The sequence below is a fragment of the Panthera uncia genome (genome assembly GCF_023721935.1).
Source record: "Panthera uncia isolate 11264 chromosome B3 unlocalized genomic scaffold, Puncia_PCG_1.0 HiC_scaffold_1, whole genome shotgun sequence".
Classification (NCBI taxonomy): Eukaryota; Metazoa; Chordata; class Mammalia; order Carnivora; family Felidae; genus Panthera; species Panthera uncia.
In genome coordinates this window covers 10579203-10606403 of record NW_026057582.1, presented here as the reverse complement: position 1 = coordinate 10606403, position 27201 = coordinate 10579203, and the positions used below count along the sequence as shown (strand labels likewise).

At 40.5% G+C, this 27201-nt stretch overlaps 1 protein-coding gene across 5 annotated transcripts in view; it reads right to left on the bottom strand.

Moving 5' to 3' along the window:
• The window catches only part of BTBD7 (BTB domain containing 7), an 86754-nt gene extending 71014 nt beyond the window's left edge, over positions 1-15740 (bottom strand). For all 5 annotated transcript variants that reach the window (XM_049612256.1, XM_049612257.1, XM_049612259.1 and 2 more), the window contains exon 1: positions 15656-15740. The gene's annotated coding sequence lies outside the window, so the exon portion shown is untranslated. The remainder of the gene's footprint in view (positions 1-15655) is intronic.
• Positions 15741-27201: the final 11461 nt, after the last annotated feature.

Below are 27201 nucleotides of genomic sequence, written 5' to 3'. Positions count from 1 at the left end.
GTTGAAAACTGCTGAATGAAAGTAATTTTTTAAAAATAAACATTACAAAAGGAAAGACCTGCTTATAATTATTCTTTAAGCTTTTCAATCCAAAAATTGTTTCTGAAGATCCACTGGATATAGTTGAAGCCTTTAGAAGACTGTGATTTAAAAACTGCACTAGTATTTGGGAAGGGGAGAAAAAAAAAAAAACTTCCTAGAAAAAAGACCCCTGAATCCCAGGGTACATACAGCCTTAAATAGGGCACTCTGTTGGGATGTTGCAAAATGCAGAATGAAATAATTAGCTAAAAAACCCATACTGGTTCCTCAAGAAATTAAACATGGAATTACCATATGATCCAGCAATTATACTTCTGGGTATTGAAAAAATGAGAACAAAATGAAAACAGCCACTCGAGCAGCTATTTGTCCACCCATGTTCATAGCAACATTATTCACGATAGCCAAACGGTGGAAGCAAATTAAGTATCCATCGGCAGATGAATGAACAAAATGGTATATAACATATAATGGAGTATTATTCAGCCTTTAAAAGGAAGGAAATTCTGACAACACGCTACATCATGGGTAAACCTTGAGGACATTATATTAAGTGATATTTCAGTCAATGGAAGACAAATATTGTATGATCCTATTTTACATGAGGTACTCAGGGTAGTCAAAATCATAGAGATAGAAGGTAGAATGGTGGTTACCAGGGGCTGGGAAGTTAGCATTTAATGGCTATAGAGTTTCAGTGGGAAAGAAAAAAGTTCCAAAGACGGATGGTGGTGATGGTTGAATAAAATGTGAATGTACTTAAAGTCACAGACTGTACACTTAAAGCTGGTTAAAATGATAAATGCTATGTTATATATATTTTTAACCATAATTTAAAAAGTAAATGGAAAAAAATCTCCATTAAAACAGAAAAACAATGTCTTTCCCTTTTCAATATTCTTTTTGTGAATACAGTGAAGGTATCTTATAAGAGGGACTCAGAGTTTACAAAGTGCTTTTCACACAGTAATTCATTTTATTCTCACATCAAGTCTTCCATGTAGACAAGCTTCATTCTCTAATCCCTGAATAAGGCAAGGAATGCAAAAAGTGACTTATCCAAAGTAAATATATTGTAAAATGGCAAAGCCAAAACTAGATCCCAGGCATTCTGATCTCTAATCTAGTGTTTTGTCTCCTGAACAAGAAAGCTCTTCAAGTCTTCAGTCCTATACCAATCTTTCTGAACAGAAGAGCAAAGTCTTCTTTATGCTTCTCTATGTCTACTGACTGCTGTTCTTGTTATTCAAGTCTCAAATTGCTAGTTTCTACTTAATCACTCAATTACGGTTAAGGGATAAATCTTAATCTCTAGTGTTGTACCTTGTTGGTAAACAAAAAAAAAGTTTCCAGATTATAGGTTATACTCTATAAATATCAACCCTCCCTAGTGACTACACTTCTCTATTTTCATTCCTTCCTATTACTTTTTTCATCCTTTGCAGAAGGTACCTTTGCAATTTCTGTAATGAGAAAAAATGTACAAAAATAGAGAAAATAGTAAAACAATCTCTGCCCATCAATAATTATCAATCTGTGAACAGTCTTGTATCATTATATCCCAATCCATTCTCTACCCAACCCCTCTATTATTTGAAACAAATTCCAGACAGCATATATTATTTCATCTATAAATATTTCTTTATACATCTCTAAGAGAAGGATGTAAAAGAACAACTACAGTACTATTATTACATCTAAAGCAATGAACAATAATTCCTTAATATGAATTGCCCAGGTAGTGTTCATATTTCCACAACTGCTTTATTTTTTCTTAGTGTGACTGTGGATCCAAATAAGGTCTATACACTGTGACTCCATGACCATGTCTCTTAAATATGTTCCTTCCCCCCTCACTCTTTTTCCCCCTTGCAATTTTTTGTTGTTGTTGTTAAAAATATCAGATTATCTCGTAGTTTCCCACAGTATAGATTTTGCCAAATGCATCACCAGGATGTAGTTTAATGTATTTCTCTGGCAAATACAGTATTTACTGTAATTGATAGAACTAGTGATTTGATCAGATTCAGGATCGTTTTTGTACTTTTAAAGTTTATTTTGCCAAGACTGCTTCACAGGTGGTGATGTGTAATTCCAACAATAGGTACAAAGGGTCTACTTCTCAGTCTATGATATTAAAAATTATCAATGATCACCAACTAGAATTATTAATTAATTAGGAGTTGCAACATGGTGATGTTCTATCATCTCTTTATTCATTAGCTGGAATACTTCTGCAGGAGAAACTCATTATTCAGTTGTCTGATCTACAGTTTACACAAAAAAGGCAGAAAAAATAAATGATTCCTTACCTGTATTTACTAATTTTCAAAAACAATGAACTTTCCAGCATTCTCTAAAGATGATCAGCAAGTTTAAAAGATTTTTATGTATTTGTTAATTTAAATATATTTAATGTATTTCAATCCTCTGTAATTATCCTTACTGATGCTCAAATTGCCCCATATTTAGATAGTGGAAGCTTACTTAAATTGGCTCTTGAGATCTTATAACACAATACTACTTGTCTCTGATAACTTCTTTGTTTTCTGGGATTACATCTTATTCCAGACATATCTTGTATTATTCTATCCTTAAACCTGGAATCAGTCATTTCTTTAAAGAAGTTCTCATCTCTTTCGGTGGGAAATGGTATTTAGAAACCACAATCTGGGTGCTAGGGGAGCTAAGTGCCTTTTAAGTATACAGATCGGTAATTTTATACACACATATCTATATAAGCACGTACATAAATACAGACACACATATATCATGAGTTTATACTGATGCTTCCAACTCAAATTCAAATTTATAGGGTTTTTACTTAATCTCATGAATCTTTCATTTTTTTCTCCCTTCTTACGTGCCAAAACCCTATTCCCAATGCTGCCTACATAACTATTCCTTTACTTCATCCTACAGTATACATGAAACAGCTGAGAATTAAAATGTCAGTAGTACTGGGGCATCTGAGTGGCTCAGTTGGTTAAGTGTCTGACTCTTGATACTGGCTCAGGACTCCACACTGAACACGGGGCCTGCTTGGGATTCTCCTACTACCTTGGTCTCTGACCCTCGTCCGCTCAAGCTCATTCTCTCTCTCAAAATAATAAACATTAAAAACATATATACATCAATACTATCTACCACCAACAATATGATAAATGAAAATCACTTTATGTTTATTTATCACAATTCTTTCTACCCTTAGGATATTACCTAACTCAAGATATCCTACAAATTACTGTGTATGTGAGTCACTTAGAATAGTTTACTGTGTGATTATATCACTAACAGACACTTTGTAAATTTTATGTTACTTTTGATTTTTAGGCATTGAGTTTTTAATTTAGCTTTTACATAAAATATTTAGATGGGTTTAAAGTCAAAGCCACATAACAAGATATGTTCAAAAACCACTAGTTGCTCTCCCTGTCTACTCTAATTTCATTCCTCCCTGCCCCATAGGTAACTTTACTAATTCTTTTTTTCTACCCCACATGTCAGAGTTCTCGGTCAGACTTGAAAACACTTTAAAACAAGTCCTTGGCAACCTCCAAGTTATTCTTGGTGACCTTGACATCCCTCTGGCCATAATCTTGGGACCAAAAGGGCATATAAAAAGTCACCTTTACTAATACTTCTATTTAATACCTCAAATTCCCTCTTTTTTGGTTACTGTGTTCTACCTCCCTAATACAAGCAATAATGAAATTAGCTAGTAAGTTCTTTCTTCTCTCCACTCTGGCATCTAATTTTAAATAATATATTAAAAAAAATTTTTTTAACGTTTATTTATTTTTGAGAGACAGAGATAGACAGATCATGAGCAGGGGAGGGGCAGAGAGAGGGAAACACAGAATTGGAAGCAGGCTCCAGGCTCTGAGCTGTCAGCACAGAGCCTGACGCAGGGCTCAAACCCACAAACCATGAGATCACAACCTGAACCAAAGTCAGAGGCTCAACCGACTGAGCCACCCAGGTGCCCCTAATAATATATTTTTATTTACAGTTAATACCTAAGAGGTACTCAGTGAACTTACTCTACTTTTTATAGATTCTCCCCACATTTTTGATAATTAAACTTTATCTACAGAATTAAACCATTGCGTGTTACATACTATACTGTCTTTTCGATCTTAGTTCCACCATCAAAAAATGTATTTAATGTCTATTACCAGTTTAAAAGTGTTATTCAGAATACAGGTCCACAATCCCTTATCAGACAGAAACCTCTGGAGCTAGATATGTTCTAAAATTCAGCCTTTTTTCTTTCTTTCTTTTTGAAGAAGATAACAGAGTATGTGGATTATTTACTGTATATTATGTAAATACCTCAGTTATATTTAACATAGCACCCCATAATCAAATTAGTATTTTATAGTAAAGTATATTAAATATTTAAACTAAGCTATGTTAGTTTAGATCAGGTTTTTGTTTTTTTTTTTTTTTTAATTTTTTTTTTTCAACGTTTATTTATTTTTGGGACAGAGAGAGACAGAGCATGAACGGGGGAGGGGCAGAGAGAGAGGGAGACACAGAATCGGAAACAGGCTCCAGGCTCTGAGCCATCAGCCCAGAGCCTGACGCGGGGCTCGAACTCACGGACCGTGAGATCGTGACCTGGATGAAGTCGGACGCCTACCCGACTGCGCCACCCAGGCGCCCCATAGTTTAGATCAGGTTTTGTCATGAAATGAATCCATGTCATATCGCTGTTTGCCATCAAAGGAGTCTCCCTAAGAAATGGTTTTCAGAACTTCTGGAAATTCAAATTATAAATTGTTAACAGAGTATCGACCTGTGTAGTTAGTAGCTTAAGATCATATATTAAAAGTAGTATTTCCCAGAGCGCTTGGGTGGCTCAGTCAGTTAAGTGTCCAACTCTTGGTTTCAGCTCAGGTCATGATCTCATGGTTCATGAAATCAAGCCCTGTGTTGGGTTCTGCACTGACAACATGGAGCCTGTTTGGGATTCTCTCTCTGTCTCTCTCTCTGCCCCTCCTCCCCACTACCCTGTGTGTGTGTGTGTGTGTGTGTGTGTGTGTGTGTGTGTATGTGTGTGTGTGTTTGCACATGCATGCTCTCCCTCTCTCAAAACAAAGTTTATTAATTTTTTTCATGTTTATTTATTTTTGAGAGAGGGGGAGGGGCAGAGAGAGAGGGAGACAGAGGATCTGAAGCAGGCTCTTGCTGACGCAGAGAGCCGACGCAGGACTCGAACCCACAATCTGTGAGATCATGACCTGAGCTGAAGTCAGATGCTCAACCAACTGAGCCACCCAGGCACCCCAACAAACTTTAAAATAAGTAAATAAAAACAGTATTTCCCCAATCCAACCAAAAAAGTCAAGTCAGAAAACATCTTTATTTATGTTAAATGGAGGTATCTTTTTTTGTATGGTTGACATACAATGTAATATAAATTTCAGGTGCACAACATAGTGAGTCAACATTTCTACACATTCATTACCCAATGTTCACCATGATAAGTGTAGCTACCATGAAGATATCTTTTAAAATGCCATTTTTCTATAAAATTCCATTGCATTACCAAAAATAGAGATTACTTGTTAGAGTTTTGCTTAGGAGAATCTTATTAAGCCCATGTGGGTTTTTTCTAATATAACCTATTGTAATTCAAAGCAGCTGTCAGTCCCCTGCTGATACTTTTATTTCCTATTAAAAATGCATTCTTAAAAGAATATAAAAGTACATCACATTCCACTAACCTATACAACATCCTTTTAAGTGTAACCATTAGAATTTTTAAAATTAGAAATTGAGGGAAAGAATGCAGAGAAATGAGCCTGGCTCTTACAACTCTGGCTCTACCACAGAGAGTCATAGCTTAATTTTAGGATGGGAGGTATCTGAGTTTTTGATAATAAAATTAAAATTATATAAAATTTTTCTAAGTTTATTGGGGGGGGGGGGGAGAGAACACAAGTGGGGAAGGGGCAGAGACAAGGAGAGACAGAATCCCAGGGCAGAGCCTGATGTGGGGCTCAAACTCACAAACTGTGAGATCATGATCTGAGCAGAGACCAAGAGTCAGCTACTTAACCGACTCTGCCACCCAGGCACCCCAAATTTATTATATTCTTAGTGTTCTCTTAGCATTTCTAGTTATGAAATACTTCTTAAATAAAATGACCACTTTATAAATGTACATCTTGGGGAGCCTGGGTGGCTCAGTTGGTTGAGCGTCTGACTTCGGCTCAGGTCATGATCTCTCTGTTCCCGAGTTCAAGCTCTGTGTTGGGCTCTGGGCTGACAGCTCAGAGCCTGGAGCCTGCTTCAGATTCTGTGTCTTCTTCACTGTCTCTCGGCCCCTCCCCCACTCACACTCTGTCTTTCTCACCCTCTCTCTCTCAGAAATAAATAAACATTTTAAAAAATGTATATTTCACATGGTCTGAAATTTGTTATCTTTTAGCTATTTAAATGATTTTAAAAGGATAATCTCTAAGGAGTCATGAACAACCTGGGAACAGTCACTACGGATATTTTGTAGATCACCACTCTAAATAAGTTAAGAAAATCAAAACCAATAAAAGAATAATTAAAAGAGATATTCAATTATTAGAGACGATTTTTAAGCATAGTTATAGTAGTCTCCCTCATCCATGGGTTCACTTTCTGTAGTGTATTGTCAGTCAGAAGGTCAACAGCAGCCTAATGCTGTGTTACAGCGCCTATGGTCACTGACTTCACTTCACCTCATCACATAGGCAGTATAACAGTAAGTACTTTACAGTACAGTAAGATATTTTGAGAGGGAGAGACCACATTCACATAACTTTTATTACAGTATATTGTTACAATTCCTCTATTTTGTTATTATTGTTGTTAATCTCTTAGTGCACCTAATCTATAAATTAAACTTCATCCCAGGTATGTACATATAGGAAAGATCTTAGTATATATAGGGTTCAGTACTATCTGCACTTTCAGGAATCCACTAAGAGTCTGGGAACATATCCCCCATGGATAAGGGAGGAGGGCTACTGTGACTACAATTTACTATGTTGAACTATCATTTATTTGACTCAAGCCAACAAATGGTGAAGTATACCAAATCAGGAATTTTAACTCTCCTTTTCCACCCTTCCTCTTCTGTCAGACTTTATTGTTGAAGCATGTGACAGAACTATGACTCTGTAATTAAGGTTATAATGAAATTTCTCTGTCATAAGATATTACTAAAATTTGCTATAACTCATCTAGTTCTGCCACAAAGCTTTTTTTTTTTCTTCTTACCAGAAAAGTTCTGTGTATACTCAAGCAAGCAAGAAATATTTTGGGAAAGTCTGAAGGCAAGAATAATTAGGTCTTCTTATGAGGTATATTATGGAATTTTTCTCTAAAGAACAATTCACAAATAAATCCCAGAAAAAACAGACCTGAATATAATTTCAAAATATAGGGAACAAATACACATATTATGCTTGAAGTTAGTTCTGGCATTCAAGTCTCCTCCTAAAGAAGGAAGGAAGGAAGGAAGGAAGGAAGGAAGGAAGGAAGGAAGTTCCAGGGTAAAAACACAATTCATTATTGCTCCTTCCAGGACTCCTACTTTAAGTTAGATTTTTCATAAAATTCAAGGCACTGTGGCCAGAGAGGCTGTCAAATTTTTTATTTAAGTGAACATTTTTAGAAAATAATTAAAGGCAAGCAAAGAACATTTTGCATGTCTAGTCTAACTGATTTCTCCATTTCACTTTAAAGATAATAACATACCTCATGTTTATTTAAAAATTGTTTACAAAACCCTTTTTCATCCTGACAATGCATTGCCGAATATCTATAACATAGCAGACACTGTGCTGCATCCTGTAAGCCAAGGCTCAAAGTACACAGAGTTACATGGAGGAGTCAGACATACAAGCAAATGATTATAGTACAGTTGCAACAGGGCTGGAAGAGTGGGCCAAAGTACTCGGGGAATGAGTGTATGACTACTGGTCAAGGTCATATTTGAACTGGGTCTTGAAGAATAAACACAACTGTATCAATCAAGAGATTTTTGATGGCAAATAACTCCAAAGAAATGGCTTCAACAATAAGGAATTGATCTGTTAGGTGGAGAAGTCCCATGGCAGGGAAAGGCCCAGACCCCCAGTACACTATGTGTCTAAAATTATGTTATCTTGGACCTACATTCATTCTCTCTGCTCTATCATCTTCCAGGCACGCTTCATCATCCCTTGGGGTTGTAAGACAGCTGCCAGTGGCAACTGGAGTCACATGTTCTCTTGTTCATACACAACAGGAGAAAAAGTCCTGTCCCCCAGAAAAAGGCCTCCTTCCTTTCAATCAACAGTTTAGAGGGAAATGACCTGGCTTGGAGTAATCAAAATCTACCCCTGCAATGGATGATGAATCACCTTCTCAGAGTTTCCTGGATGACAAAGAAAAAGAACTCCAAGCACTGGGATAAACACATGAGATACAGAAGCACAGGAACAAGAAACAGCTTGGTAAGGCTGGAGTGATGGGAAACGGAAGGTTGGACACAGTCCACAAACTCTGTGAGTTTGGACTTTATCCTATAAGCAATGGGAGGTTAACACAGGTTTTTTAAGTAGGGAAGTAACATGCCCCAATTGGGTTTTTTAGAAACATAAGTGTGGTAGCAATATAGAGAATAGAGAATTAGGGGGACAGTGGGAAAACAAATGGCAGAGACTTGGTTGGTAGATGTTCAATAAATAGTTCAGACTAGTAACAGGGAGGGAAACAACTGAAGAGCAAACATAAGGTGGCAAAGCTGCTCTGTAAAACATTGTGATGTACATGTGTGCACGTGTGTGAGTGTATACACACACACACAGACTCTTGAGGAAAATGAAGCCTCAGACCGGTTAAACGGCTTGCTTAAGATCACAAACCTATAAACAGTAGTCAGAATCTGACTGGAGGTTTGATTCCTAGTCCAATGTTCTTTTACATAACAACTATATCTAAAAACTCCAACAATGCTCAAAAGACTTTTTTGAATCCTGTGATGTAAAGGATGCTCTATGTTCTGCATTAAAGTGATTCCTATTTATTCCAACCTTAACATAAGGTTCACTACACATATTCAGTATCAATTTACATAACTTAGTACATTATATATTTTTGAAATTTCTATATTAAGAAATATTTTTCATAAATTTTTTGTAAAAAATTATAAAATCTTTTATAAAAAATTATTTTAATGTTTATTCATTTTTGAAAGACAGAGAAAGAGCACAAGCAGGGGTGGGGCAGAGAGGGAGGGGGACACAGAATCTGAAGCAGGCTCCAGGCTCTGAGCTGTCAGCAAAGAGTCCAACGTGGGGCTCAAACTCACAAACCGCGAGATCATGACCTGAGCCAAAGTAGGACACTTAACCTACTGAGCCACCCAGGCGCCCCAAAACTGTCAAATTTTAAAATTTAAATTAATTTTTAAAAATTAAAAAATAAAGGATACTAAAAACCACTGAAGCTTGCATTAAAAGAATTTTGAACTTGTTTTGCAAATAAACTAGGTACTGAATATTTGAATTTCATTATAAATCTGGAGTCAACACGCACCTGAAAAGTTTCTTCTAAGTTATGCATCCCTTTGAAACTTTGGATTCTGATAAGCAATTTCCACTATCATCAACTTAAAAAGAAAAATGTTGCCTTTTTTTTTTTTTTAAAGTGTTCATTTACTTTTGAGAGAAAGAGAGAGAGAGGCAAAAGTGTCAGCAGGGGAGGGGCAGAAAGAGGGAGACACAGAATCCGAAGCAGGCTCCAGGCTCTGAGCTGTCAGCATAGAGCCCGACTCAGGGCTCGAACTCACAGACCATGAGATCATGACCTGAGCTGAAGTCGAACGCTTAACCAACTGAGCCAACCAGGCACCCCTGGCCTCACTCTTAAAGACACTTGTTTTAGAAAAAGTCACTTGCCTATTTCTTTTCATAGCAGAGAAGTCTGATTTTGTTTTGTTACCATTGTACCAAGACTGGGTTCAGGGAAGATGGCTTAAAATAAAATAAAATAAGATAAAATAAAATAAAAATACTTTGTCATTAAAAAATATAAGCATATAGTTTTTAGCTTATGTGGTTAAATTTTAAGTCTTCTGCTTATATCAATTAATAACTTCAATGAGCACCTATGTCCTGGCACTATGCCAGATGCTGGGAATACAGCTGTGAGCAAAATTATACTATAGTTATATTCAGGAATATATTTGTATGATTATTTGATTAGTGTCACTTTTCCCTACTGAATTAAGCCAAAACATGACTGCAAATGTAGAGAGACAATGCCTCAAACACCAACTGGGCATTAATATGTTACTTTGCCAATGACAGCAGAATTTTCCCTTTCACCAGGCTAGAGATGCTCTCAGCACCTATAACTGAATCTTTTTTTTCATTAAAACATACCTGCTAAAACACTCTAGCAAACCAGGAACATAAGGAAACCATTTCAACATAATAAAGGTCATAATAAAGGAAAACCCACAGCTAACATCATACTCAATGGTCAAACACTGAACATTTTTTCTCTAAGATCAGGACAAGGATGTACATTTTCACCACTTCTATTCAATATACATAGTGCTGGAAGTCCTAGCGAGAACAATTAGGCAAGAAAAAGAAATAATAGGCATTCAAATTGGAAGGAAGAAATAAAATTATCTTTGTCAAAGACGCTATCTTACATGTAGAAAACTAGATTACACACACACACACAAGCCTGTTAGAACTAATGAATGCTTTCAATACAGCTGCAGGATGCAAAGATTAACATACAAAAATGAGCTGTGTTGTAAATATCAATAATGAACAATCCAAAGAGGAAATTAAAATATCAATCCTATTTATGATAGTTTCAAAAAGAATAAAATACTAAGGAATAACCTTAACCAAGGAGATGAAAGACTTTTACACTTAAAAGTTTTACACTTAAAACTACAAACTTTTGTGGGAAGAAATTAAAGATACATATAAATTGAAACACATCTGGAGTTTATGGACTGTAAGATTTAATATCAATGTCAATATTGCTCCAATCTATAGATTCATTGCAGTCCCTATCAAAAAAATCTCAATGGCATATTTTTTTTTTAATTTTGGGGAAATAAAAAAACCCATCCTAGAATTCATATGGAATCTCAAGGGACCACAAACAGCCAAAACAATCTTGAATTAGAACAATGTTGGAGGTCTCACACTTCCTGATTTCAAAATTACTATAAAGCTACGGTAATCAAAACAATGTGGTATTGGCATACAGACAGACTCACAGACCAACAGAATAGAGAGTTCAGAAATAAAGCCATGCACAGTATAATCAAATCATTTTCAGTAAGGGTGCCAAAATCATTCAGTGGAAAAAAGACAGTCTTTTCAACAAATGGTGCTGAGAAAAACTGGATACCCACATGCAAAGATCTAAATGTATGACTTTTCCAGGGGGAAAGCTTCATAACTTTGGATCTGACAATGATTTCTTGCATATAAGACCAAAAGCATAAGCAACAAAGAAAAAATACATAAACTGGGCTTCATCAAAATTAAAAACTTTTGTGTGTTGGGGCACCTGGGTGGCTCAGTAGGTTAAGCGTCCAACTTTGGCTCAGGTCATGATCTCACAGTTTGTGGGTTTGAGCCCAGCGTCAGGCTCTGTGCTGACAGCCTGGAGCCTGCTTCAGATTCTGTGTCTCCCTTGCTCTCTGCCCCTCCCCCGCTCATGCTCTCTTGCTCTCTCAAAAACAAATAAAACGTTAAAAAAATTTTTTTAACTTTTGAGCATCAAAGAACACTCAACAGAGTGAAAAGGTAATCCACGGAATAGCAGATGATATTTTCAAATCATATGTCTGATAAGGAATTGGTATCTGGAATATATAAAGAACTCCTACAACTCAACAACAAAAAAGCAAACAACTAGATTAAAAAATGGTAAAAGAATTTACTAGATGTTTCTCCAAAGAAGATATACAAAAGACTGAGAAGCACAAGAAGAAATCATTATTAGAGGAATACGAATCAAAACCACAATAGGGGCACCAAACTGGCTCAGTCAGTAGAGCATGTAACTCTAGGTCTCTGAGTTGTGAGTTCAAGCCCCATGATGGGTGTAGAGATTACTTAAAAAAATAAATAAATAAAAATAATAATAATTAAAAAGCCTAAAATGACAAATCACTTCATACCCATTAGGATGACTAGTATCCAAATAACAGAAAACAACAAGTGTTGGTGAGAATTGGAGAAATTGGAGCCCTTGTGCACTGCTGGTGGGAATGTGAAATTTTCTGGGTTATACCCCAAACAAATGAAAGCGTGGATTCAAACAGATACTGTACATGCATACAATGAAATAGTATTCAGCCTTAAAAAGGAAGGAAATTCTGAAAAATTCTCCAACATGAATGAATCTTAAAAACATGCTAAATGAGGGGCGCCTGGGTGGCTCAGTCGGTTAAGCGTCCGACTTCGGCTCAGGTCACGATCTCGCAGTTCGTGGGTTCGAGCCCCGCGTCAGGCTCTGGGCTGACAGCTCAGAGCCTGGAGCCTGTTTCAGATTCTGTGTCTCCCTCTCTCTCTGCCCCTCCCTCATTCATGCTCTGTCTCTCTCTGTCTCAAAAATAAATAAACGTTAAAAAAAAAAAAATTAAAAAAAATGTAAATGAAATAAGCCAGTCACAAAAGGACAAATTTTATAGGATTCCACTAAAATGAGGTACATAGAGTAATCAAATTCATAGAGACAAAAAATAGAATGATGGTTGCCAGGGGGTTGGGAGTAAAGGGAAATGAAATAGGAGTTAGTGTTTAATAGGTAAAAGGTTTCAGTAGGGGATGATGAAAAGGTTCTGGAGATGGATGGTGGTGATGCCTCCACAACGATGTGGATGTACTGAATGCCACAGAACTGTATACTTAAAACCGGTTAAAATGTCAAGTTTTATGTTTATGTATATTTTACCACAATAAAAACAAAAACACCTGCCACACATCCTTCCTACTGAGTCTATCCTCGTCTGGGGTCTCATCTCTTCATAGTTAGGTAACTGCAACAGCTACTGTCATTGCTGGCTCATTCCATTCTGTCCTCATTCAAGCTCAACCTGTAGATCACAGACAGGTCCATCTTGCTGGTTTATCGCATTAATATGGGGCTTCCAACCTTCCAAAGGCTCCCCATATCTTGCCCAAGAGGATAAAAATCCAAATCTCCTCAAACTAGTACTCAAACCCTTCTACAGATATCCTTCCAACTGCGTGATTTTTTTCCTTTTAGCCTCCCAAATTCAGTTGTCAGCTCATCCTAGTTTCCCTCTATTCCCCTCCCCCAAAGCTAATCTCCACATCATATTCTCGCTTTTCTCTCACAGAGTAACTGCTCCAGTATCTCTGTAAATCTAAACCCTCACAGGCTAGCTCAGGTCCCAAGTGTTCCAGGAAGTTCTTTAGACTCCTAAGGCTCACTCGTCTCCCTCTAACCAGAACACCTACAGCATTCTCTGTATTCATAGAATGTACTAGATTGTCTTCTAGAGTCATAAGGGTACACCTTATCTTTCCTGAGGGCAAAGTTTATATACTACACTTCTTTCTTTTCTACTATAGCAACTAATATAATGCAAAATGCAAAGCAGACTTTCAATAATTACAATTAATTACAGTGTAATTAATTGAACACAAGGTACAACTTTGATATGTGAGTTTCACTGACTGGAATGTGATCAGAATCATTTAAGTTTGCATTTCTGAAGGTTAACCCATGACACACAACAAAGAAGACTCTTGTAATTCATCAAGAAAATAGATGGAAACTAGGCAGTATTAATCTAGCAAATGCAACACCGGTGTTTTAAATCTTAAAATGTGGGGCGCCTGGGTGGCTCAGTCGGTTAAGCGTCCGACTTCAGCTCAGGTCACGAGCCCCGCGTCGGGCTCTGGGCTGACGGCTCGGAGCCTGGAGCCTGCTTCTGATTCTGTGTCTCCCTCTCTCTCTGCCCCTCCCCCATTCATGCTCTCTCTCTGTCCCAAAAATAAATAAACGTAAAAAAAATAAATAAATAAATAAATAAATCTTAAAATGAGAGTCTGATATAAAGAACTTGTTTAAATGCTGGTGTTGGGGCACAGAACAGTAGTTTGGCTTTGTGGGACAGAATATTGACCTATGGGTTTTACTGACTGCATGCAAGAATGGACCATGCCTGTAACTGGGTGAAAATATAGTTACAGGCCTATGAAAACTCTAAATGAAACGTCAGTCAGATCAGAGTGAGGCACTCTCTCTCATTTCTGCTTTCAACTTTATTGCACAAGGACCTAGACATGGGCACCAGTATTGCTGCTTAAGAATGCATTTCTCAATGAAGAATAAAAGGCTCACGAGTGCATCGAAAAGAGCTCTCTAAATGGGGGGCGGAGCGAGGCTCAGATCCCAGTTGTGGCCCAAGCCCTGGCCAGCTGTAAGACCCACGGCAAGTCAGTCATCTCCCTGGGCCTAGATTCTCCGCTCTAAAACAAGTCCTACCAGAGCTCTAAAGGTTTTTCTGACTCCAAAAATTCCAGGACAAGTTTAATCACAGATTCCATTAACATGTATAATTCTTGCTATTTCAACTCCTTCTTCCACATTGCCAGAAGAAAGTCAAGTATTTCAGCAACCTGAAAGAAATGGATGCTATTCAGAGACCAAAGATTCTGTCCGTTGGAAAAAACTAAGTAATTCTGTAAAAATGCCTATTTCCTCATTACAGTAGGATGTTTTGGCAGAGGGAACGGTTCTCTGGTAGAGATAACCAAGACTGCTGTGCATTAGGCCTAATCCAGAGTACTTATTATCCGTGCTGGTACGTAAAGAGGTGCTATCCTGGTTCAAAGCGGAAGCAACACTCAGAGCTTCTCCAAAAAGACGGCGAGAAAGTTCTCATCCTCGGGGTAAGGCTAGTGAGCAGCTGTGCAAATGATAAGGCACTGAAAATGCACGCTTTTGGCCATTCAAGTACTCCAAGCACAGACTCCTTTATCAAACAGTCGGTATTGTCTCCCTCCCAACCTGTCAAAACACGATTCCAGTTGGAGCCCGGAACAGTAACTTACCCGGGCAACCTAACTTCTCTCCCCCTGGGGCAGCCGTCCGCAGGCCTGCTCCTTCCCCAATTCCGGCCGGCCGCTCTCACGCCCACCCCGGGGCGGTCGCAGCCCCGCAGTCGGGTAAACACGCGCCCGAGTATCGGGAGCGGTTTCCCGGCGTCCTGGGAGCGGCGGGTCCCGCCCCTTGGAGCCCGGAGCTGGTCGGGCCGTCGTCGCGGCCACCTCGGGTCGCTCTCGCCGTCCCGAGTGCCACACCTCGCGCCTCTGTCCCCGGGACGACGGCGCACAGCCCAGTCCGCCCCTGGGAGCGCACGGGGACCGGCCAGTCCGCCGCCGCCGCCGCCTCAGCTCCAGACGGACGACTGCCCTCTCCTCTCCCCGCCGGCGGCGCCTCCCGCGGCGGCCGGGCCCCAGCCCGGCGCCCCCACCTCTTAGACACAGCCCCTTCCTTGCCGGGACGCCCCGCGCTGCGCCGGGCACAGCCTCGGCTCCCAGTCTCAGAGACACCAAGGGACACTCACCCCGGAGGCTCCTCCCGCCGCTGCTGCTGCCGCCGCTGGGACCGCGGCCGTCGCCCCCGCCGCCGCCACCAGCACCGCCGTCCGCACCGGCGCCAGCACCCCCGGCCATTCTCCTCCTGCCGCCGCCGCCGCCCTCTCCGCTCCTGTCAGTGGCTCAGGCTCCGGGGCTGCTCCAGGTTTCCCTCGCCGCCATTTTGACTCCTAGAGGGAGCAGGAGGGGCTCGGCTCGGCGCGGCCCTGGGGCGCCTGCGCGGCGCTGCGGAGCCGGCCCGAGCCCCCACCCGCCCCCGCCGTCGCCGCGCCTAGAGTCACGTGGGCCGGCGGCGGGCGCGCGCGAGCGCCAGGCCGGGCCGGGCAAGGGAGGAGCGTTCGCGAGCCCCGGGAGCGGTCGAAGCCGAGTGCGCGCGCATTATTCCCGCTCCACGCCTCGGAGCACAGAGCGGGACGCTCGGAGTTTGAAGCTCGTTGCAGCATCCTGCTTACCCTGGGGAATTGTGACAAATCATTAAATGTATCAGAATGGAATTATAATAATTACGTTACTGGACGACCAGGTCTACCAATTCCTGTTGCTATTCGGTGGCCGGCATCCACGGATCGCGCATCTTGCATGTGCGTCCAAAAGAAGACAGCGCTTCCGCGGAAAACTCCTTTCTGACAGTCTTGGCATTTCGGTGGCTTCTTGGCACTTTATCTTAACTACTGCTGCATGGTACTTTTACAGACAGCACTTTGATACTTGCTCTATCGGGTTAAAAAAAAAAGTTTTCCTCAACAAAATACCTCCGTGAATGAGGGACGAGAATTGATGAAAGCGCACGATCGCTACGTGGATGAGCCAAATCGCCCTTTCCTAGATGCCCCTTGTCTGGGAGTTTGCAATAATTCCAGCGATGCAGTAACAAAAAAACAAACAAAGAAAAAACAAAAACAAAACCCCAAAAAACCACACCTTATGTTTCTGCACCATCTTATAGTACTTAAAACACCATTAAATACGTGGCTTCGTTTGAACACCGAACCACCCTTCGAAGTAGTCGGGACAGGTATTAGGTTATAGCCGTTTTATAGCTAAGAAATAGGCTCAGCAATACTCAGTCGTTTGCCCCCAGGCACACATGCAACATTAGTAAGTAGACAGCATTAATAAGTAGACGTGGGCAAGCCCAGACTAGAAGTCCAGACACTTTGACCCTGGTCGCCAGGTATATCACTCCTCACAGTTCCCAAGTAGAGCTTAGCAATACCTGATGTATTTGTCCTCTGGGAATTTATTTAAAACCCTCTTAAAGTATTTGCATTTTTCTTTAAAAAATTTTTTTAAAAATATTTATTTATTTTTGAGAGAGACAGAGAGACAGAGTGTGATCAGAAGGGCAGGGAGAGAGGGAGACATAGAATCTGAGGCAGGCTCCAGGCTCTGAGCTGTCAGCACAGAGCCACCTGTGGGCCTCAAACTCAAGAACTCACCTGAGTTCATGACCTGGGCCCAAGTTGGTCGCCTAATGGACTGAGCCACCCAGGTGCCCCTAAAGTTTATTATAATTTTTTATAGTTTATTGATTTACTTTGGTGGGGTGGGAGTATCAGTAGGAGGGGGGGCAACAGAGGATCTGAAGTGGCCTCCATGTCCATACCATAGAGCTCAATGTGGGGTTCAAACCCACCAACCGTGATTGTGACTTGAGCCCAAGTAGGATGCTAAACTGACTGAGCCACCCAGGCTCCCCAAAGTATTTGCATTTTCAGTCTCTACCCACGCTTTGAAAAACAAGTTCTCTAAGTCACATCCAGTCTTTTTGTTCTCAAACCACCTCTAAGCTTCGAAAAGTAAGAGCAGTTTTGAATTTTGTGGTGTTTTAAATCATCTCTTGGTCCTTTATTATTTTATCCAAACATTTCATATGTGATTGTAGGATTTAAGTTTTTTTGACATCCTTCAATGGAAGGACTTTATCTCTGTGAATATTATAGTTGCTTCTCTCTGAACTTTCTTCAGATTTGTTATATCTTTCTTGTGCTCATTGATCCCCTCTTTACTTCCTTGAAAAGATATTTCTTTCCAGTCTGTATTACTTCATTTTCCCCCCACTCACTCCATACATCTCTCCTACCCCAATCCTTGAAGGTTTGGATATTGTAGTATTCCCTCGTCTGAAATAGCTTCTCCTTTAGCTGGTAAAGTTCTCTTCAACTGAGCATACAAGTGTGGGCAATGGACAAGAAGTACATAGAAAAGTGAGAAAATACAGAGGAAATAGGCCCATCCAGTTGAAGCAAAGACTCTGGCGGCCACTTCCTATTACCTACACTGTTATAATACTTAACCCTAAAGGCATAATTGAACCTTATCTAAATTTAAGCCACCTACCATTATTTTTCCTTCCTTTTTCTTTTTCTTTTTTTTTGGCCAAAATAAAAAAGTCCCACAAAACAAAATACCCCCATACCACTTTATTCCAACCTTTATCCAAAAATGTAAGAAGTGTTAAAAATGAGCTTCAGATGCTGACCTCCAACCTCATAGCAAATGGGAAGAGAGGGTCAGGGTAGAAGTTCACTGGATAGGGGCACCTCAATGGTTCATCAGTTGAGTGTCCAACTTTGGCTCAGGTCATGATCTCACAGTTTGTAGGTTCAAGCCCCTCATTGGGCTCTGTGCTGACAGCTTGGAGCCTGAAGTCAGCTTTGGATCCTGTGTCTCCCTCTCTCTCTGCGCCTCCCCCACTTGTTTTCTCTCTCTCTCTCCCTCTCTCAAAAATAAACATTAAAAAGAATTAAGAAGTTCACTGGATAGAAGTTCTCTACTCCTGGAGAAAAGGGAAGCCACAGGCATGGTATAGGATTAGAAGAACACTAGGGTCCTTTGGAAAATGAGACCCTTTCTCTCCTAAGACCTCCCCTACCTGCAACCCTCCTCTTCAACAGTGAAGACCCATTTAAAATTCTTGACACCTGTACAGGAATCTGGTCCATAGCATATGTGGTGGGCAGCTAGCTGACCAAAAAGGGCTTAGGGCCCGCCCCCTGCTTCTTGACAGGTAAAATTGGGCACAACTCAGCTTCCACCTCCTCACTCCTATCTTCTCTCTCTTTCTCAGAAATGTCATGCCTCACAAAAATAATCTGGTACCACCAGGTGATCCGGACAGGACCAGAACCTGACTTCAGGCAGAAGGTTACAGGTAATTGGAGCCGGATGTCAGCCAACTGAGTTGGCAGGACATTTGAGGTTGGTCACAAGGACTGCAGTCTCCTGGTGGTCATGGTTCCAGGCCACCATTTTTTTTTTTTTGGATTCAAATATTTATTTCTTTTTTGTGGTGAAGTAAATACAGTAATGTGTTTTATTTTATTTATTTATTTTTTAATTTCATATAATTTATTGTCAAATTGGTTTCCATACAACACCCAGTGCTCATCCCAACAGGTGCCCTCCTCAATGCCCATCACCCACTTTCCCCTCTCCCCCACCCCCACCAGGCCACGATTTCTACCACATTACACTTATCTTTGGCCCCCTCAGTGAGGCAAAGCATGGTCAAAGTCCATGCGTGCTCCACATTATCCTTTTCTTTAACCTTGGAGGTGAAAGAGTTGGGATGGCTAGAGTGCTCATCACTGAAGAAAAAAAGGAATGGGGGGCCTGCAGATCTTCAGACCTCCAAAACACCCCACCTGGCTGAGTTCTTCTGACTCAAGACTGCTAAGGCCAGTGGCTGTGCTGCAAGGTATTTTCCATTAGTTTATTTTTGTCTTAATCAGCTAAATATTGCATTAATATTAAAATAGTAATAAAAATACTAAAAATTGCATTGTCCATACCACTTCTTGATAATTTATTAAAATATTAAATAAGATAAGTCCCCATCACAGGCCCCGTGGTTCAGTCAGTTAAGCCTCCGACTTCAGCTCAGGTCATGATCGTGCTGTTCATGAGTTCGATCCCTGTGTGGGGCTCTGTGCTGACAGCTCAGAGCCTGGAGCCTGCCTCGGATTCTTTGTCTCCCTCTCTCTCTGCCCCTCCCCAGCTCTCTCTCTGTCTCTGTCTCTCTCTCAAAAATAAATAAACATTAAACATTTTTTTTTAAAAGTTAAGTCCCTATCATTTACACTTTCTCACTTATTCCCAACCGTCCTTTTTTGACTTTGGTTCTGTTTCCTAGACACAATTTTGAAAACAAATGAAAATAAAACGAACAACAATAGAACTCTAAAATTCCAGGGTAATGTAGTTTTCCTAAAAGCCTTTGATATGGAAATCTATCAAAGGCTTTTGCAAATACCAGATAAGGTCTGCTGGTTCTACCTTGTCCTTTGGTCCATCTGCATATTCAGAGAACTCTAGTAGACTAGAGTTGGGTATGATTTGCTTTCACAGAAACTAAGCATTGGTGTTCCACGATTTTTTCCACCCTATAATTCATCTACCTTGTATGTGTCTAGTTGTGTCTAGATGCGTCTAGTTCAATTTAGTCCAACAGGTTTTTTTTTTAAGGCATTCAATACCATGTGCCAAGCACAGTGCCAATGCTCAGGCTAAAAAACCAAATCATTCTTTGCCCTTGAGAAGCTTAGAGTCTAAACAGGAAGAGAGACTGGAGGGGGGAAGGCTAGTGCTGAGATAATTCAGTAGTGGTGAACAGCACAAGTCCTAGACTTATACAGATCTGAGTGGGTATGTGACTACAAGCCAGGACAATCAAAATCCTTTCTGGAAATTTCTGCCAGGCTATCCTAGGATATGTTTCCCCTTAATCTGTTTCTCTGGGATTATGACCTTAAAGGACAATGTCGATCTTTTTTACCTGCGAGGAGAAAGCCATGAGGAATAGGAGAGAAGGAAGATCACATGCAGAAAGAAACAGAGAACTTAACAGAAAGGGGAGTCATGACATCATTTGAACTCTTGGAATTTTGTTTTTAAGTAATTTCTACACCCAACTGGGGCTCCAACTCACAACCCTGAGATCAAGGGTCCCATGCTCTAACAACTGAGCCAACCAGGTGCCCCTTACTTTCCTTTTTAAACATCTTAAACTTGTTGGGTGTGAGTAAGAACAGTGGGTTTCTGTCACTTGGAATCAAGAGTCCTAAACTTATGTTCTGTTCCTCTTCCTGTTCCCTCCATCAGCAAATGGTACCCCATCCACCTGGACACCTATGCTGAAAACCTGAGTCATATCTTGCATTAACTTTGTCTTCTATTTTCTGCTACTCCAGTCTGTTCCTTCCTTTTTCTACCATACATAACCATTCATTGAAGACCCTTCCTAGGCTCCATTCTGGAATACAGTATGGAAGCCAGGTTTTTGAAATGAAAAAAGGGAAAATTCTATTTCTTCTTATGCTTTGCTCATAATGATTCTGTTTCCAAATGTTTTTCTGGATCTCTTAGAGTCTAAAATATTTTTTTTTAATTTTTTTTAACGTTTATTTATTTTTTTGAGACAGAGAGAGACAGAGCATGAACGGGGGAGGGTCAGAGAGAGGGAGACACAGAATCTGAAACAGGCTCCAGGCTCCGAGCTGTCAGCAAAGAGCCCGACGCGGGGCTCGAACTCACGGACCGCGAGATCATGACCTGAGCCGAAGTCGGCCGCTTAACCGACTGAGCCACCCAGGCACCCGCAGACAACTGTTTTTAGAGCTCTTCAAATGATTGTACTGGAACCATTGGTTTGTGTGCGTATGTTTATTTTTGAGAGAGGGAGAGAGAGTGAATGGGGGAGGGGCAGAGAGCGAGGGAGACAGGATCTGAAGCAGGCTCTGCTGACAGCAGAGAGCCTGATGAGGGGCTTGAACTACAAGCCATGAAATCATGACCTGAGCTGAAGTCAGATGCTTGAACGACTGAGCCACCCAGGCACCCCTGGGCCATGGGTTCTTATGCACCACAAAGATTCAACTGTTAGTCACGACAGCTGTATTGGTCTTTGGCACAGCTTCAACAAATATTTTGTGGTAAGTTCACCTGAGCTATTTGAACTGCAAATCTTTAAACAGATGTCTATATATTTTTTCAAGGTTTAAGTAGACATTGTTACAAGGGGAGGGGCCTACAGAGCAGGGTCTTATAAACTGATACATGTGGTCCCAGGATGTCACTATGGAAAATCAACAGGTCATGATTATAGAAGAGGTCATTGTAACTGAAGGCCATGATCCAAGGGAGGCCAGCTAGGAATTCAGCAGACATGATGAGAACAGACCAGACCAGGGATGGTCTGAGATCAAGAGTTGTATGCTCTACTGACCAAGCCAGCCAGGCACCCCATCTTACAATCTATAACTTCTTAACACTGGCTCATGATTTAGTTCAATATATATATTTTTCTTAGTGAGACATTAAATAATGGCATCTTAAATTTTATAAAATTAAAAAACAGGCAAATCTTGGGGTACCTGGCTGGCTGAAATGGAAGAGCAGGCAACTCTTGATTTCACGGTCATGAGTTTGAGCCCCATGTTGGGTATAGTTCGAGATGAATAAATAAACAAATCTAAAACATTTTTTTAAATGGGACTTAACATTGTGTTAAAAAAAGGGGGGGGGGCAAAGCTAAACCATTTGGTTTATAGATATAGAAACCCTAAACTCTAGGGAAAGGCAAGGATGAGTAATGGTGATACAATCTCAAGTATTTAAGATGCTATGGAACATTCTGGAGGTCTAATTGGCAAGCATGCCAGCCAGTTCTTAATCCTTTGGAAGGATATGTTTCCCCCATGAAACCTAGACATGTAATTTGCCTGTTTCTCCAGCATCCTACTTCCAGGATCATCCTCCCACATCGTCACGGCCCTGCATCCATTTCCCACTCTCCTTCTTCATAATTCCTCATTTTTCCCAATTAAGTGGTTTGAGTTGGATTGATCCCATGTTTTGTACCTGGTTGCCTGATTTAAATTTTTTAGCAAATGCTGTTCCCCTGACTTTAAAGATTAGTTCAGGGAGGATATGGAACCCCATCAAGAACCAGGATGTGGTGAAATGTTCGCTAGGACTTCTGGAAGAGAAAAATCTCTTCTTCCACAGAAGATGCTGGAAGGGTCTTTCCCTCTTCCTTTGAATATGACTGAAAGAGGATGTAGTCCCAGTATTTGTTCACAACCATGTTGCTAACTGAGGGAAATCTGCCTTAAGGTAATATTAACTTGTTCCTTAAGAAAAACTGACACCCTGGTGACATCATTAGACACACTTAATCAGGCTTTATTCGAAACTAGTCCTCCTTCTGGCCTTTCCACTTATGTGAGCCAATCCATTTTATTATTAGGTTTTCTGTAACATTCATTCAAAGTAGTCTTTTTTAACATTTTTATTTATTTTGAGAGAGAAGCAGAGAGTGTGAGTGGGGAGGGGCAGAGAGAGAGGGAGAGAGAATGCCAGAGCAGGCTCCACACGGTCAGCACAGAACCTGACACGGGGCTCAATCCCATGAATGAGGACCTGGGCCGAAATCAAGGGTCGGATGCTATCCAGGTGCCCCTCATTCAAAGTAGTCTTAACTAATACATACATGACCTCATTTAATCTCCACATCAGCATTTTAAGGGAGATATTATTATACCAACTTTAGGGCTTTGCGGCTAGTAAATGATAGTATGGAGGTCTGGCCTTTGATATTTTGGCCTCAATTACCAATGCCTTTCCATTCTAGCATAACAGAAATCCATTGAAGAATTTCTGGATGTGGTTCAGGAGAGGAAGAGGAATGTCAAATTTAAGAACTAAAAGGTGGGAGAAGAAAACTAAAATAGTTTTCATCACATGTAATTTTTTTGAAAAAAGAATCCAGCAGTTCTTTCTCAGGGCTCTTTATAATAATGGACCAAGGCGCTTACTGGATCTCTCGTTACAGTCGTGCTGGCAATTCGAAAGTATGTTACTAATGTTACCAATTGCATCACTCGGGAATGTTTTTCCCACCTCTGTAACTCTTTTGCTTTTGCTTCTTGCTTATTTGAGTTTCTCTGTCTTTGAGGTCATGCAATTGTAAAGACAGTCACAAATAGATCCAGAGAGACGCCCTGCATTCTGCGAAGACCTTTGGTCCTTGAATAGCAATTAAATGTGTTTTTCTAGAAAGGAGAAGAAGTCAAGGTGTTTGGGCCGGAGGTGGTGCAGCCTTCATTCATTATATAATTTTCTAGAACCCTAACACCAGTTTGTTTAGGGCATGAACATTTATAAAAATCACATTAAAAAGAAGCCAGTGGGCGAGCGTGCATTACTTGTTCATTGTATATAGAGCTCGCAAATCAAAAAACCTGATCGCTAGGCTATGGCTCTAATTATGCCCTTTTATACAACTGCAGCAGGAATGTCCCATATTGTAGGTCACCGAGAATATATTGAATCCAGGGCCCGCTAAGGCCTTTCCTGAAAATTGTAGAGGTTTGAGTTAACAGAGCTAGTCTTTTGTGACTTGGAGAATTTAAACGGAGGAAGGTTGTTTGTACCTGTAATTTGAGAAGCTTAAAGTACCACCTCCTGGGGTAGGGGTAGGCGGCGGGGAGCTTAATTGTGTCGTGGCTGAATTTGGAGTCAGATTTACTGACAAGGTCAGAAGTAATTTAAAGTTTTTGTCACAGAGGAAGACCTAAAATGCTTGATTCTCACATCAACAGCACTGTCTGTAGCCTAAACTTTTAAGATTGGGATTAGTTCAGGCAGGGTTGTCGTTCATTGAGATCGTTTTTAAACTTACTTCAGCATTTTTTTTTACTTTTTTTTAAAAAAAAAAAAAAAAAAAAGGCGGGGGGGAACCTCAAGAAGACAAAACTTGAGTAATAGTGCCTTCATTAAGACTCTTTTGGTTGCAAGTGATAGAAATCCAGCTACCACTAATCTGAACCAAAAAGCAGCATTCAGCCTTGGCTGACTCAGTTGGTAGACCATGTGACTCTTGATCTTGGGGTTGTGAGTTCAAGTCCCACATGGGGTGAAGAGATAACTTTAAAAAAAAAACAGGAATTATCATTAAAAAAAATAATAAAGTGGCCCCAAACTCAAGGACAAGACATTCACCCAAGCTTTAAGAACAATAAGAAACAGGAATTTGAATATGGTCTGGATGTTCCTTCTGTCCCTTTTCTCTGCTTTTTCAGTGGCCTGCTTTCATTATTAACTCACCATGGAAGGGCTTTTTCTGTAGGTAGAAAAAAACAAAACAAAATATGGCTCCTTAGACTGTTCATCGCATAAAGCAGTCTGAGTTCCAGGATGCTGGTCCCAAGCATAACATCCCTACAGAAGGGCTCTTTGGCCTGGTATTTGTCAGGAACCCAACTTTAAACTAATCAACTGGGACCAGGAAATGGGGCAAGGCTGTATTACATCAGCTCTCACGGGATTCATTATGTAACCAGGTGTTCAAACTATGGGGATTTAGAAGTCCCCTGGATCATTTTAGGGGTCTTGCGATGTCAAAATTAATTTTCATGAAAACCAATTAAACAAAAATTATTTTTGTAATAAAGCTAAGATATTTGACCTTTTCACTCATTCTCTGCAGAGGGGATGATGGAATTTTCCAGAGGCTGCGTGACATGGGATATCAACATAGACTGAATGCAAAAGCAGATGTGAAAATTCATGTGGCCAAATCTTCTATTGGGTCATACTTTAAAGAAATTTTAAAAAGTAGAAGAATGCCACTCTTCTGTCACTGTCGTTGATGCAAGATGAACAAACCTTTTAGAATTTCTTTAAAAAAAAAGAAGAGAGTTTTCCTTTTTTTAAATGTTTATTTATTTTAGAGACAGAGAGACAGAGCACAAGCAGGGGAGGGTCAGAGAGCCAAAGACAGAATCTGAAACAGGTTGCAGGCTCTGAGCTGTCAGCACAGAGCCCAATGCGGGGCTCAAACTCACAAACCCGTGAGATCATGATCTGAGCTGAAGTCGACGCTTAAGCGACTGAGCCACCCAGGTGCCAAGAGGAGGAGAGTTTTCTTAGAGTGGAGTAAGGACAGCTGCCCAGGATATACAATCTTCACAAGGAAGAGAGTGTTCCAGAGAAGTCATGTTTAATACAGGGTTGTATGTTTTTTGTTACAATCAAGAGTTACAAATCATCATGATGAAGGACATTCCAGAAAATTACAGGATTTATCTTATGCTTTTAGTTTGTGCAAGGTTACAGGCTTCGGAGGTATGGGAACGGAACTTAGGGGGATTTTTTACTCTTATCTTTAGTTTGAAATGTTTCTTTTAGGTTATTTGCTAACGAAGCAGATGTACAATGTGTGCTTGGGGCAGAAACAGAGCTCAAGCTTTGAAGTCATTCTGACCGTAGTAAAAGTTAAACTATAGTTTCCCTGGGGGCCCAGGAGAAGGGCCCGCAAACATTAAAAATTGATAATTTCCAGGGTGCCTGGGTGACTCAGTCGGTTAAGTGTCTGATTTCGGCTCAAGTCATGATCTTGCGGTTTGTGGGTTTGAGCCCAGCGTTGGGCTCTGTGCTGACAGCTCAGAGCCTGGAGCATGCTGCACATTCTGTGTCCCCCTCTCTTTCTGCCTCTACCCTGCTGATGCTCTCTCTCTCTCTCTCTCTCTCTCTCTCTCGCGCGCGCGCGCCCTCTCAAAAATAAACATTAAAAAAAAATTTTTAAAGTAGAACATTTCCTTTATCATTATTAAAAAAATTGTATTTCATAATGTTATTTATGTTAGTATGTGCTGGGTTTGTTGCTGTTTTTTTTTTTAATATTTCATTTTTAAGTGATCTCTACACCAGTGTGCAGCTAGAATTTACAAGCCCTAGATCAAGAGTCTCATGCTGTATTGAATAAGCCAGCCAGGCAGGCGCCGCTGTTACTGGTTTTTCTTTGTTGTTTATTATTATTTTTTTTAATGTTTATTTATTTTTAAGAGAGACAGAGACAGAGTGCGAGCGGGGCAAGGGCAGAGAGAAAGGGAGACAGAATACAGAACAGGCTCCAGGCTCTGAGCAAGCTGTCAGCACAGAGCCCGAAGTGGGGCTCGAACCCACAAACCGCGAGATCATGACCTGAGCCAAAGTTGGATGCTTAACCAACTGAGCCACCCAGGCGCCCCTGTTTTTAAATTTTTTTAATGTTTATTCATTTTTGAGAGAGAGAGAGAGAGAGAGATCGTGAGTGAGCAGGGGAGTGGCAGAGGGAGAGGCAGGCGCAGAATCCAAAGCAGGCTCCAGGCTCTGACCTGTCAGCACAGAGCCCAACATGGGGCTCAAACCCACGAGCTGTGAGATCATGACCTGAGCCAAAGTCGGCCGCTTAACCGACTGAGCCACCCGGGTGCCCCTACTGTTGTTGTTGTTGTTTTTTTTTTTTAAGTTTTATTTATTTAAGTAATTGCAACACCCAACATGGGGCTTGAACTCAGGAGCCCGAGATCAAGAGTTGCAAGCTCTTCCAACTAAGCCAGTCAGGCAACTGTTACTGTTATTTATTTTTTTTATTACTGTTATTTTTAAGTGAATAAATATTTAAACATTTCTTTATTTTATTTTAGTTTAGTTTAGTTTTTTGATTTAAATCCAAGTTAGTAACGTAAAG